This window comes from Sturnus vulgaris, chromosome 15, assembly GCF_052056855.1.
Source record: "Sturnus vulgaris isolate bStuVul1 chromosome 15, bStuVul1.hap1, whole genome shotgun sequence".
In the NCBI taxonomy this organism is placed as follows: domain Eukaryota; kingdom Metazoa; phylum Chordata; class Aves; order Passeriformes; family Sturnidae; genus Sturnus; species Sturnus vulgaris.
The window spans coordinates 14,491,488-14,506,963 of NC_142257.1; the positions used below are offsets into that span (position 1 = coordinate 14,491,488).

Here is a 15,476-nt window from a genome sequence, read left to right on the forward strand (position 1 = left end):
GAAGTGACATTCATATATGAACATTTCATATGTTCATCTGGAAATTCCTTGTGTATCCAAGTATTCCAGCAACAAAATGTGAATACATGTAATACAGTGATGCCTAAGTACCTGGCAGTGGTAACTGGTTGGGTTCAGATACATTACATTCAAATTCTCAGTGTTGGTGATATTTTTTGACAAGTAATAGGTAATTTCTTTTAGACAACTGAGAAACTTATAGCACATGTATCACTTACTACCACCACATAGAAAGAAGTGTGGTGGAAGGCTGAAAGCAGTATTTGAGATTTGCCTTTGCCTTGTGTCACTCTTTCTGTGTGGAGTTTCATATCTCACTGGGGATCCCTGACGTGCTGTTCCTTGTCAGGATTGTACTTTGATGCCCAAGCTGTGGCTGGGCTCACCAATTGCAATCAGCCACTGTGCAGACAGGATTTGTTACCTGTGCAGTGCCCTTGTGGTTGCAGGTGAAACACTGAAGTCCTGTTTGAAGGAGTCAAGACAAACAAAATGATGGGGTTTGAGGAAAAAATGTCATGGGTCAGATTGAGGGGGAAGTGTTTCCATTTTGTCTCTCAAATAAATGGGACTCTCTACTATTTCAGGTGAGCTTCTCCTGTATTATTTCTGGAAGTAATGTTAAGTGACTCCTTGCTACATATTGTGTGGAGAAAAGAGATTTTTCACCATCCATGGGCTGAGAAACTTGGATGCACTAATGTTTTAATGATGTTCCCTGTAGTCCAGGAGACTAAGAACTTTTTATTTCCTAAGCTGAAACTTATTTTTGTTACAGCTCAGGTTTTGGTTTGGTGTTGAATTTTGTTTGGTTGGTTAGTTTGTTTTGGGGCGTTTTGTTTGTTTGGGTGTTTTGTTTGTTTAAAAAGCAGTGAAGTCTATTTAGAATAACTTTTTCAAATGGTTGGAAGATAAATTGCAACAATACTTCCTGATAAAATTGCACCCTCTCAGCTTTTGGTCTCAGCTGAGACAGAAAACTGCAGAAAAACAAGGAGGGAAACCTAAAAGACGGAAAATCATTTCCTCTTCCAGCGTGACAAATAATTACAGTGTGCTGATTGTCCAGCTAAACCCCTGAAGCTCTGGCCCCTGTGCCCTTGATAAGGTAATCCTACAGGCTGTATATAATGCCCTGGGCTAATACCAGTGTGGAGGTGTAGGGACTAAGCTGCTTAGGGCACGCCTGGCTTTTGTTCTGTGCCGGTGTCGCCTCCAGAGCAGCGAGCTGTGACCGAGCTCCTGGGGCTCTGCAATACTGATCCTGCAGCACGCAGAGCTTCCAGTGTCTGCTTGTGTGTGTGTGTTGGGGGGGGGGGGGGTGTTTTCTTTGCTTTTATACCCCAAAACTTGTAGCCCAGCCCTCCCAAAAATACCTAAACCTGTTTTCACTGTGAATTGACACTGATGATTTCCTTTTGTATTTATTTTTTTTAGGAATGACTCTATTTCATTTTTCCTTTTAGTTTAGGTCTTCTATCTGCTAGAAATACCATCTTGGTATTTTCTTGCCTTTATCATGGTCAAAAAAAGCATTGCCTGAACTCTATGCTGCATACTCTTGAAAATGTCTGAATAGGTTTTTAAGGTGGACGTTTAGGTTTGCTTCAGAAAAAATAACCAAACCAACACTAAGTGAAATTAAGGATTTAGTATGACTTTTTGAGATGATTTAAAAGAGCTACTGAACATAAAAAATAAATTACAAGTAATAAAACGTTGGCACAACATGTTTTCTTAATGTATTCACTTGCTACTTATGTAATATTGCTGTGTAGGTTCAGTATTTGACAGATCTCTACAGAGGAATAAAGGCCCCCAAAACACCGGCCCAGCAAATAAGAGTTCACAAGAAAAAATAAAATTGACCACTAGGTGATAGCCTTGCTCAATTTATTCATTTTATCAAGGTCATTTATATAAGGATTAAAAATGTTTCACACTGAAGCTCTTAAAGAATTGGATTCATAAAAAATAAATCTTTTCTTTCCTGAACATCAAAACCAACTTTACTGTTTTCCTGGTTTATAAATATTTATGAGTCATAACACAACCTTTTCCATTGCTGTATTGGATTTATTTTACTATGATGAGTCCCCAACAAACATACAACAGTGCACACTAAATGCTCATATACTCATCTTATTAGTCTGCCTCAATGACACCAGTGTAGTTAGGACTGTTGGGTTTTGGTGTAGACTGAAATGTTGACATTTTAAGTTTGATTTTTATCATTATTAGTCTTCATAACCAAAGAGTCTAAAATATTTCTTCCTGATCTTACTGACTTATCTCTTATTTAAAGGGCTAATTTTTTAACAAAATAATGCCCAAGTTTTTATACATCAAGACACTGAGACACAAAAATATTTTGATTTTGTGAAAGGATTTTCTCAAATCAGGCTAAAAACCCCCAAATATAACCTAGTTAATAGTTGAAGCATTGAGTCTTCACAATAATGAAATTCTTTCTGGAGAATTTATTAAGACTTCTCAGGATGTGACCAGCAATAGCCTTTGTAGCTTTATTAAGTTAAGGAATACCCAACATTTATAGTACAGAGAAAAAACCAGTAAGTTTGAAGTATTTTCCTTAGATCCAGTAATACATTAATGTGTTTGGTACTATTTTATTAATTTTTAAGGTATTGTATCTCTATCTTAATATTTTTGAGGAATAATAAAATCTTCTTGATGATTTCTATTGCAAGAAATGGGTAAATAAATACTTGTGAATGAATCCTTTGAATTGCATTCATTACAGCTTTAGTGTCTCTGTGTCTTTGCTCAGATGTGCTGACAGTGACATTGAAAGTAGCTCTCCACATTGCCTACCTTTACTTTCATGCCAGACGTCTCTTGTAAAGGTGACTATAGAAAAAAACTAATTCTATGGAAATATTATGCAGACCACTGTAGTGCTAGAAGTGAAAGCAGGGTTCTAGAGAAGACGCTGAAATCCATATTCTATGAAAATGTGTCTTTGAAAATTGGCATTATTCAGGTTTCATTTATTTGTAAATCATCTGCTGAATGCTCACACTAGGATCTTCTTAGCTTTGCCAGAACTCAACTGCCACTTTGTAAAATCACTTTGACATTCTTTCATGTGAAGCTCTGGGCATGTAAGACCCAGCAACTGGGTGGAATTTTTGGAAGGAATTGTCATGATCCAGATGATCCATTAATGATACCTGCATTCCTATTCCAGTCCTGGCAGCAGTTACTCTTCCTTCTCCTACCAGTCTGCAGAGTGTGCTTTCCAAAAGGCAACCAACTCTGCTCTTAAACTGACTTTTATTGTTGCCTGTGTTTGGAGTGCTCATGCCTGATGCATTGACAAATCAGTGTTGAAATCAGGGAAAGTTGTCTTGCCTGGCCTTGATGAAAATACAGAATACATTGCCTTACTTTGGGGCACTGACTTCGCTGAGACCATAATTCAAAAGACATTTAATCCTGTCTGCCTGTGGTCAATAGTAAGTTTTCCTTACTCCTAATCTTATTTAGAATTAGGAAGAAAGAAGAGTTCTCATGGTTAAATGTTAAATTTAAGTTCTCATGGTTAAATCAAAACAAAAACCAAAACCAACCCTGAAACAAAACATGCTGTTAACTATATTCCAGAGGTGTGTGATGAGTTTTAATGTGTAGTTCATGAGGTCACTTTCTTTAGACGTAGTAAGGTCTCTCTTCTTCAAAGACCATTCCCTTTTTTCAGGCATGGCCATCCCAAAAGCAGAGCTGTATTATGTGACATCTGTCCCATCTGATCCTCCCCTGCCAATGCTTCCATTGCCTCATTGTGCATAATAGTTCTCCCCAGTTCAAAAAGAGAGTACAGAAGACTGATGGGAGTTGGAGCTTCTGGGAGGAGGCAGCTAGAGCTGGCTCTATCTAGACACAGAACAAATTGGGAACAAGAGCTGATGAGTTTGAATTAACTGTGAGGGTCAGAGAAGGTGGCTTCAGAGAAAACAAAGAGCACTGTTACTTTTATCTTTGAAGAATGTTAGTCTGATGTCAAAGCCATCTACAACCCGCCAGTGTGTGCAAACTTCAGCCAGGAATAGATAGGAGAAGGCAAAAGCAACAAAAAGTAAGGAAGAAGGAAAAATATTGCTGTGGCACTTTGTGAGAAGTCAGGAGAAATGAACATGTGCAGCTGTGAATGGTGAGACACTGTGATGAGCAGCTGGAAGAATGCTAAGTGGCATCTGCAGTTAGTGATACATTTCCATGTACCACATTCTTTCCACTCAGAATAGAGCTCATTCAGATATAGGCTGATGACTGATCTCAAACTTGACCTTTTTTTTTAAATTTATTTTTTAAATGTTTTCCTTCCATTTACTACTGCTTACCTCAAAACCAGCAGGCACTGGAGAATATTGAGTAATGCTGTGTCAGTAAAACTGCTAGACCTTGGGCCAGTGCTGTGATTTCTCATGTTTAGCTGGCTGAAATTTCATTTTCTAGTACTACTGGGTGGTTAACTTTGCTAGGTTTTGTATTTTTGTCTGTAACAGGCATTTTGCTTTTAGTGAGGGGGAAAGAAATCCATGCTGCTACTTACGGAGCAGGTTTGAACTCAGATGGAGAGATACCATGAATTTTGCTGTCATCCTTCATAATTGCATTTTGTAGTACAGTCATGAGAATGAATGAGCTTTTGGTACTTCCCATAGAAGTCATGTTTCCACACGTTTATCCTGGTCCCATGCTACTGTCAGCTGTACTTATTCTTTTAGTTATTGGGAAGGTAAGACTAATAGCTTATATCCTGGTAGAGAAACAGGGCTGAAATTCAAGCCTAATTTAGAAATCATCATGATTTTGAAATGTTCTGTAACCATGCAATAAGTATTTGTGTAATAAATTTTATAAAAGGCCAAGAAATGAGTGACTCAATGGCAGCAGTAAGTAAAGAAAGGCAGCAGGTAGTAAGGATGGCATGGTGACACTGCTGAATTAGTATTACTCGTGATATTAAAATTTTTAGGGGTTTGGAGCATAATATATAGGAAGACACTGAAAGAACTGGGTCTATTCTAAGGAAAGACTTTGGGGAGGATCCCACTGCTGTTTTCAATTACTCAAAGGGATTTTATAGAGAAGATGAAGACTCCTGGAGGGGTGTAGCGAAAGGACAGAGGAGACCAGATATAAGCTAGAACAAGAGAAATTGCACTTGAATGTGAGGGAAGACGGGCAGATCCCAAAATGATGGTAGTCAGCCACTGGAGCTAAGAAAAAAGGTTGGGTGATCTCCATCCACAGACATGTTCAGACCTCTACTGGATATACGATAATGTAGTCTTGCCTTGGGTTAAACTTGAGATAGTGTCTAGAAATCCTTTGAAATCTAAATCAGTCAGATTCTACTGTCCTAGAGAGTGGGATTATTTTGGCTCTTGTTGTAACACCTAGTACAGTGTGAGTGTCCATAGCAATCTCCAATGACTTGCAGTATTCCAGCTTCCTGTTGCCAGGCTGGGGGAAAAGTGGATGGTCTGAAGGGCTCAGCAGAGCAAGATATGCAAAGGGGTTGCACTGCTCCTGTGAAATGCAGTGCCCCGAGAGCTTTCTGCTTTGCACAAGCCAAGTAAGCAGCAAGTGGGCTCCTGTTCCACCTCAGATCTGAAGAGTGGGGGACTGATTGGCACCAAACCCCTCTGCAGGTGCTTTGTAGCATCATTTTGAAGAGCTGGGTGAATTTCTGGGCTCAGCACGAGCTGGCTGGAGGCTGGTACGGGCAGGGGAGCAGTGCTGTGGTCCAGCCCCAGCTCAGGGTCTTGCTTGCAGAGCCAGGGGCTGGCTCGAGCCAGGTGGGGATGCACTCCCACTGCTGGTCCTGGCACCTACCTAACAACACCCATCCGGCAGTGCCTACCCCATTCCTCTGCTGTGTTTCCAGGGAAAACTGGAAGGTTTTCCATCTTTCTGCAGGGTTTGTCTGGAAGGTAGGCAATGTTGTATGGATCCTGTAAGAAGTTTGTTGGTATTTTGAAATTACTTACATAAGCCAGCTAGCTAGCTACACCTTCAGGAGAGATGGTGTGGCTTTTAGTACTCATTTGTTAGAAAAAAATTAATGACTGTAAAGCTCATCATATCACAATTTTCATTTTTGGCATGTGCCATTTTCATGTGTATATCACTTTTAGTTTAGATTCTAATTACGGTATATGTGCAGCTATTAGAAAACTGAAGCTACCAAGTGTTTCAGATTTTCTCAGTTCTTTGAGTACATTCCACGCCAGTGAAGCTGCAGAGAAACTTTCCTGTCATTTTCAACTCTAATACAAACAGTAGTGATTTCTCTGCTTCAACAGATTCAAAAAATAATTATACTGTACTTGAATAAAATAATCTATTTCTTTTAACTAGTGTGTGAAAAGAAATACTGATCTTTTGTGTTATCCACACCTACCCAAATGTCTGACATGTGTCCAAAAGAGCCTTAAAGAACAAAAATGCTTTTTAGAGACTGTGTTTCTTTTTCAAATATGGAGTACTCATTTAGGGAAAGACATACCACACTGTAACTAATCTTTTGAGCTACTATCCTTATCTTAACATTGTTTAAGTCATGATGGTAATGTAGGATGCTTATGATTGAAGCATCCATGTATTAGTTTCTGGAGGGTTTGATATCTTCTCCTTGAATAATTCAAATTATTTGCCTTTATATTGGGACCATTAAAACAATTCTGAATTTAATGGCAAATTAGTGAGGTATAGATGTTGTCATCTTTTTTGGAGAGTTTTTTTCTGAAAATTGAGGTGTAAATGATACATCAGGTAACAGCTTCTTTGTAATTATTTTACTCTCAGTGCGCTGAGGTTGCATTTTCATAACTGATTCAGCTAGGGCTTTATATTTCTTAATTTGTGAAGATGGTGTTTGCAAATAAATAGAATATCATAAAACTTTCACAGCTTTGCCCGTTTCCCAAAACTGGCTAAAAAACCACTCCTGCTGGCACCGGGTAATACAATGAAGTCTGGTTCTGAATTCTACAGATGCTTCATGGGACAGGTTGAGCTAGAGGTTCTTCAGTTTGCATTTAGGAGCATGAGTTGAGCCTGTGTCAGTAGTGGGAACCTAAAAAAAATACTTCCTTTGAAGTGTTTCCTTTATGGGCTCAGAAACACTGTTTCCATGGCAGGGACCTTTTTGACTTTGAATTTCAGCAAAGGGTTTGTGCTGTAAGTTCCTGTGCTCTAGTGTCTTGATATCTCCAGTGATAACAAAAGCCAGCTGCTATCACAAACTGAAAGGATACTTCATTTCCTTCAATGCATACACCTTCCCTGTTGTATAATCATGCAATTTAATGGATAGCACCATTGGTTGCTTAATACCACTGTATATGAAAACAAGGTGATTGTGCAGTGGTAAATGTGTCACTGTTTCTGTTCAGTGCAATGTAGTGTAGCACTGGGACATGGAAGGACTCCACAACAGAAGCAATGCCAACAACTATACTAGCCCCATCTACCTTGATCTTAAATTTCATCTTTTTGTATAAGGAGAAAGGCACTCATGAGATACCAGTGACTGTGTTTCTTTTGTTTAATCAGTAATGATGGCTTGAATCAGGAAAGAGAATTAGTAGAAATACAATATGAAAGCCTAAGAGGTGTTTGGAGTGAGAGTCTGTGAGTCCTGGCACATGTCCAAGTGACTTGCACAAAGGTGTGAAAAGGGGCAAATTAGTCATAGAAGATGGGCTTTAGGAATCCCCAGTTACTGACTGAAAAAAATGTAACTGACATCTGTTACTCATTTCTCTATAAAAAAGATAAGAATTGCTCTACTGTTATTATATGGCAGAAAGTGAGTACTTGCCATTAAGCAGTAGCTTTAACGTGTGGCTTGTCTCAAACTGACAGGAGCCACGTGTCCTGACCGAGTTAGTGCAGTCATTCAGATAAGAAAAGGCTCTGGCATGAGAGGAATTGGCTGCTGCTGCAGAAGGGAAATATGGACACAAAGGGCTCGTTCCTGCCTTACCTGAGGGAGCACAGAACAGCCTCAGCCTCAGCGAGGGCAGCGTTTGAACCCTGCTATAATGCTTCATTAATGCATGTGACTGCTTCATTAAACACGTTGGCATGACAAAACAAATGTGCCATCCCACGATGAAAGCTGCTACAGTACCTACTGATGGACACAGTGATAAAAGGGCAATTTCTGATGAGTGTGAAATAGCCTCATGCCTCAGCCTCCTCTTAGAGCAAAATATGTGAAAAAAATATGTGCTCCACTGAGCAAAATATGTGAAAATGCAGGTAGATTAGGCATAAAAACGTGCTGAAACCAACAGCACACCTTGCCAATCACTTGATTGTTCCATAGGATTTCCTAATTGCAGGTTGACAGAAAAAGTGTTAAATGAGGAGGGGGTTATTGCATAAAAACTCAAACTGCTAGAACCAGGGTCACAAATTCTTACCTGCATTAACATGGAATTAAGTGTTTCAAACTAACCATTTGGGTTTAGAACAGAAATAGAAATTCTTGTCAGGCTTATTTAGGCTCAGTGATTTCCTTAGTTCTCACCTGAAGTCTCTAACATAAAGAATATGTTTTTATACCTTCTTATGACTCTCTAGTAGTCTCACAAAATCCCCTCTGCCCGCAGCTGGAATCCTAGACACTCTGTAGTAGAAATAGTAAATAAGCAGGTATAATAGCTACTCTTCACTTGTGAAAATGCCTGTCTTAACACGAGCTCTGTGAAAAACTCTTTTCCAGAGTAAGACTGTTATTAAAAAGAATATTATATTGTTATAACTAAGAATACTTATTCCTGAATGAATCCATATTAATGCTACATAAACAATCTAAATATTTTCTGTTTGACAGGGAATTTTCAAGCTGCCTTTTCCTTTTCCTGACATCATTTTCATTTTATGTTCTTTCAGGAGAAAACCTAGTTCTCATCAGAGTACGTCAAATACAACACTCCTTCTGGTAAGAATATCTGATTATTTAAGTTGTATTATAAAATGTAGCTCTCTGGAATTTGACACATTCAGCTGTTTTTCATTTTCAGTAACTGCATTTAACAGTTCCATCTTCCTTTCAGCAGCACTTTAATTCTTTTCATTCCTTTGTTCCTGTCCCCTCTGCTTTCCGAATTTATTCTGCAACTTCATGAACAGTGCTATAAATCTTCCTGTAGTCAGTATTTCAGACAGTCACAAGCAGCATGTGGTATGTGAAATCCAGGCATTCCAAGATCTACTTTTATTTATCCTCGTGTTTCTATTCATTTTGTGAAGTTTTTGGCATCATTAGTGGTGTCAAAATAGAGCATGTTGCCCTAGAAAGACAAATATAATAATAATTTTTCTGTGGAAAAAGAGAATATTCAGGAAACACCTAACTGATTCCACTGTGTCATGCCATTTAAAGAACACACCCCAGGGATTTTGCATCAATGTCCCATCCTTTCTCTTTTGGAGGACCATGCTATGTTTCTAGTTCACTGTTTTTTTGCATCCAACTTTACTACTTTTTAGGGTTCTTTTAAAATAAAAATTATGCTCCTTTTTTGTGGAGGCCAAAAGCCTCTCAGTAGAAGAGTCTGCCCCTCTCCCCTGGAGGCTATGCCCTTAGGCACTCCCTCTCATAATGGTTACAAAAAGTTACTCCCGGCATGCCTCCCTGTTTCATGTAAATTGCCTGTACCCCACTGGACCTTTCCCCTTTGTACCTCCCCTGAGCCCTCAGATGATTGGTTTAATGCTCTACCCCATCCCCTGGCTCTCCTATATCAACCCTGCTCCCTCAGACTCCCTTGAGCCTGTTTGTCCCTGGAGCCCTTCAAGGAAAGAAGAATGAAGCTTTGCCTTGGACCACCACACATGGCTCCCATCTCTTCCTCCTGCGCCGGCCAAAGCGGAGAGCTCACGAAAGAGCTGAAATCACTCTCCACCCAGGAGCGAGCAGGGAGGACGTGCCTGTGCCTTGAGGATTTCCCCCCCTCAAGAAGCTTCTCTGGAAGGTTGTGGCACTCCACCACCGCCCCAGGGCCCACCGTGACAGCTGGTGCCCAAACAGGGACCCCTGCTAAGGGGTTCCTGGAGAAGCGTCTCCTACAGCATCAGCTGCAGGACACAAGCTGCTTTTGGGACAACCAGCTCCCCAAGGATAGCTTTCCATGTTCTAGTGGAAGCTATCTGAGGGGCGACTGGGACTTTCAAGCAACACCACAGAAGATCGATTGACAGCCCGACGACCCCCCAGCAGTGTTGTTTTGGCTCAGCGGGCTTCAGTTTGCCTGAAGAAATGCGAGTGAGTTTTAAATTTTGGGGCCTTTTCCTTTCAGTTCCTCTTTCTACTGCTGGGTGGGAAATAGGAGATTTGAGACTGGGAAACAAATTGAGCCATCCTACGCTCAACCCTCCTCAACGAGATGTATACCACCAAGTTGTGAGCACCCTTCTTCTTAAGTTGTCAAAAGGGGAACTTAAAAGATTTATTCATTGGGTTTTCAAACGTTTTCATAATCTAGTCATTTGGGTTATTTTTGGGCTTTCAGTTGTGAAGTTCTTCCCCTTGTCTCATAAATCAAACTTTTTGGGTCCCTCGTTAAAAACCCCTTCCCCTCTTTTCTCTCCCCATGCTCCTGAGCCCTCTTCCCTGCCAGAGGGGTGATTGGCAGGTGGTGGTCACTATGACACACAGGGCTGCCTCCAACTCCCTGACACCCCCCAATCCCCTCTCTCCCCTTGCCAGGGTGGCACTGGCCATGCCGCTCTGGACCGATCCCTCAACCTCCCACCTATGCCCACTTACCAAGTTTTGCCCACTGTTAATTCCCCACAAAATGGCGCCAGCAATGTGGCCAGCCCTGCCATTTTGCCTCCTTCTTATCCAAGTTTTGCTGCCCTTCCACCCCAAAATGGCCATGTTCCCAGCTGTCCTCTGCTGCTTCCTGTGCCCTCCATCGTGCCCGGCTCCTCCCCCTTCCCTGCATCGTCAATGGGACCTTCCCTCTCCATCGGAAATCCCTCCCCATCGTGGACCCCATCCACACCCCCTCTGCAGTCAACACCTCCCCCATGGCCCAGCCCACTTCCGGTTCCCATGATACTGGGACTGGAACTGGCCCTGATGGGGACTGGAAGGAGACCACCTTGGCCTCCACTGCCACCCACCATCTGACATCTCTGGTAGGCCCGAAAAGGTCTCACCCCTCCATCCTCTTTGGAAGATGAGAGTAATGACTCCTTCGACTCAGACTCATACCCTGAGATTGAGGATCACTGGGTGAAGACCCAAAGGGAGGCCACCCGGGAGGGAGACTGGAAACTGGCTGATAAGATCACAGCCTTCCCAGTCATCTGCAAAAAGGGGAGGAGGTCAACATCACATCCACTCTGGGAGCCTCTCTCCTATGGGGTGCTTAAAGACCTATGTAAGGCAGCTAAGGAGGATGGCAGGAGCTCCTATTACTTCAAGAACCTTTTGGAAGCCACCTCTGCTCACATTCCACACGACATAAAAAATAAATTGCACTGTCTCCTTACGCTGGCTGAGTGCATGTTATGGGACAGGTGCTGGAAAAAAACATCTAATAACATTATCTGACACATATTCTAAAGATGCCAATAGGCCAAATTTTTCTGTGGAACAACTAGCCAGAGAGGGGAACTTCCAAAAGCCCACTGACCAAGCCCAATTACTACCTGAAACGACACTACAAGATATTGCCACTGTGGCAAAAACAGCCTTACTCCTCACCCCTAGCAATTCCCTCCCTACACAAAACTTTGCTAATATTAAGCAAGGGGCAAAAAGAGTCTTTAATAGAATTTGTTACTAGATTAAAAATTGCACTCAAAAAGCAAATTGAAAGTTCCAAAGGATGGAAAAAAGTATTGAAGAAGATTGCAATGGCCAACGCCAATCGTGAGTGCAAGGCAATCCTGAAGTTTTTACGTCTTGACTCTGAGCCCACCATTGAGCGATGGTTGAAGCTGCACCAAACATGCTTCTACTGAAAACAGCATAGCACAGGCTGTAGCGAAGGGAATTGCAGATGGGGTGGGGGGGCATTTGCAGTGGTAGCCACAAAGGACAATCAAAAATGTTTTTACTGTGGCAAACCTGGACACTTTCTAAAAGACCGTCCTGAAAGAGCGGCCATTCAAGACCGTCACCCGAGGCCCGAAAGTCCACCAAGAAAGTCCAGGAAGCCCTATCATCGTAACAAGTGCATCACTTCGGGCCGAGCCTGCCCCTCCAGGAGGCAGTCTTGGTCTAACAAAGCAGGACTACAGGACCAAAAGCAGGCTGCTTGGAGGAGAAGACGCTGCAGAACAACAAACCAGCAGCAACCAAATAGCCCCACCACAAAATCCCAGGCAAAAGATACAAAACTAGACAGGACTATAAAACCCAATAGATTGAGGGTCCCTGCTGCGTAAAGTGATTCTGCTGGCAACATCTACCTCAAAGCTCCATCCCAATCCAACAATGAAGACCACCTACCTCGTTGCTGTCATTGCGACTGTGTGGAAAACTCACCAATGGCATTAACAACTTTCTTGGACAGTTAAGATTCAAGGGATGGGAGCTTTCCTTAATTAAAAGCATTTTGTGGATTTTTGTTACTGTTTTTATTGTGTTGCTTATGTTTTCTTGTCTTATACGTTGTTTTGAAAAAAGGCTGTCAGAGAAGCTTTTTTAATTAATAAAGAAAGAGAAGTTGTGGAGGCAAAAAGCCTCTCAGTGAGAGTCTGTCCCTCTCCCCTGGAGGCTATGCCCTTAGGCACTCCCTCTCATAATGGTTACAAAAAGTTACTCCTGGCATGCCTCCCTGTTTCATGTAAATTGCCTGTACCCCACTGGCCCTTTCCCCTTTGTACCGCCCCTGAGCCCTCAGATGATTGGTCTAATGCTCTACCCCACCCCCTGGCTCTCCTATATCAACCCTGCTCCCTCAGACTCCCTTGAGCCTGTTTGTCCCTGGAGCCCTTCAAGGAAAGAAGAATGAAGCTTTGCCTTGGACCACCACACATGGCTCCCATCTCTTCCTCCTGTGCCGGCCAAAGCGGAGAGCTCACGAAAGAGCTGAAATCACTCTCCACCCAGGAGCGAGCAGGGAGGACGTGCCTGTGCCTTGAGGACTTCCCCCCCTCAAGACGCTTCTCTAGAAGGTTGTGGCACTCCACCACCACCCCAGGGTCCTCCACGACATTTTTTTATGCTATATTTGGAAAGTTTTGAGAGCACTATCTATGTAGTTCTGTCTTGTTTTGCCTTCTGTATTTTGGATAATAACCTTCATATTGTGGTGTATAATACCACATGGTTTATAATGTTATTGCACTTAATCCTGACTCTACAGAAAATATTTTTGTTTTCCTGCCAGTGAACTGAAGAGGGGAGGGAGCTACTGCTTCAAATTGTTTAAAACAGTATAAAGGAATATATTGTAAATCATCTCTTGCTTTTTACTATTCTGTGTTTACAAATGGAGTGCTGAACTTGAGTATGTGACTGACCTAGGGGATCACAGAGGACCAGACATACAGGAAGGAAACAATTCTTAAATCTACACATTCAGAGAATTGTACTTGCAAAGGTGAACTATCCCCTCCTAAATGCATGCCTTCGTATTTCAGTGTAAAATATTTGTGCATAGTGTGTAAACTCACTTCAGGTTTAAAGAAACCCCAAACAAACAACAAAATCAAATTAATACAGGCTTCTGAAAACTGTCAGCCCTTCAAACTGACTCTGAACTGTAAAAAGGTTTGGAATTTGACAGTGATTCTGTTACAATGCAAATATTTGTAAGGGATGGCATGTTACTATTGAATTGAAAGTGCTGCAAGAAAAATATATGAAGAGGATTAATGAGGATTAATATACAGAATACTTGATGTCAAAACTACGTTTTGTTTTTTTTTTAAGATTTTGGATCCATGGAAACTCTTTTCCTCTGTTGAAAAATAGAAAAATTGAATGCTAACCCTAAAGAGACTCAGTTGCTTCAGCTGTGTCAGTGGGAGGGTCCAGCTTTTTCATCTTTTGTTTGCTGGTGATAACAAAATTTCTATTTCTATTTAATTTGGCAGTCTAGAAGAAAGGATTTTCTTTTAAATTTTTACATTTTCAGTGAATGTATGTAATGACTTGAGTTGCTGAATGCTATTTTTATGCCCACCTCCTATTAGAATCAGACAATTTATTCAGAAAAACCAATTCCCATGTCATAACTGGTACTGCAATCTATAGTGAGAGCTCTGTCCTGTTGTCTGTGGGCATGACCTCCTGAACTCCTTCCAATCTCAATTATTCCCCGATTCTCTGATTCATATCAAAGTCCAGTTCTGTGAGCCTAACTTTTAATGATTGGTTTGCCATCAAACCTTCTACTCTGAGCTGTGCTTTCTGTTGTCCATAAAGGGTTCAGAACAACCCAGTGGGAGGGTGCACTGCAAGTGAAAAACAGGGCATCTCCCCTGGCCTCTCCACAATGTTTAACTCTAGCATTAAAGTCTTCTGGTTAAAGTTATCCTCTGTGCCTGACTTAAAGTTTCAGGGAATGTTTATGCATGTGGAAAAACACTTAACCTTAGAATTTATGCTCTGTTCTGTGAAGAATAGCACAGAATAGAGCTGGATTTATAGTTACATAAGTATATATATTTGTATAATATAGAGAGTTATGGTATTTGACATAACTGCCTGTGGTCACTCTATTCACAGGTCTGTCTGTAAGGTCTAAAGTACACTAATCCCAGGGATGAACAAACAGAAGATTCAGATGAATATATAGGAACTCATCAGCCCATCTTCCTTGCTGTTTGGTCTTATTTGTTTTGTTCTGCCCTTTTTTTTTTTTTTTCACTTCTGTTCTATCCCAATTATGACTGTCTTTTCTCATAGAATAGGAAGTGCTTTTAAAAGTATTTATGTTTTTGTTTTTATTTTAAATAATCTGCAGAGGAACTCATTAATCTAGAATTAATGAATATAGTTGAATATTCAGATTGATTGAACTTACACTGACTTTTTTTGCTATTCCAAAAGATCTTTTCTTGTGATTTATTTCAACTAAACTCTTCGTCACCTTTCTTCTTGTGCAATGTCAGTAGTTCAGGAAAGGTTGTGTTTTCTGCTGCCTTGAGTAACAGGATTTGTGTTCACATTTATAAATTTAATACAGCAATATGTTTTTATCTTTGTTGTTAGTCACACAATCGTTAATCTTATGATCTCCTATTACAAACAATTGTTTAAGCTGCAAAATATAACACTTAATACTTAAATATGTAAGAATTTGTTACTTAAATATGTACAAAATATACAATGTTCACTTTCCACTGTACTAATGTGCAGTCATCTCTGCAATAAGAAATTGACACTTCATCTGTGTGCTTTCAGAGGGTCAGTATATGCAGGTGAAACTTCATTCAGGATTCAG

The 15,476-nt window shown here is 40.9% G+C and overlaps 1 long non-coding RNA gene across 3 annotated transcripts in view; it reads left to right on the forward strand.

Annotated features, from left to right (window-relative positions):
• The window catches only part of LOC148222003 (uncharacterized), a 457,864-nt gene that overhangs the window by 188,965 nt on the left and 253,423 nt on the right, over nt 1-15,476 (forward strand). For all 3 annotated transcript variants that reach the window (XR_015807065.1, XR_015807066.1, XR_015807067.1), the window contains one exon: nt 8,956-9,004. This is a non-coding gene — a long non-coding RNA (uncharacterized LOC148222003). The remainder of the gene's footprint in view (nt 1-8,955; nt 9,005-15,476) is intronic.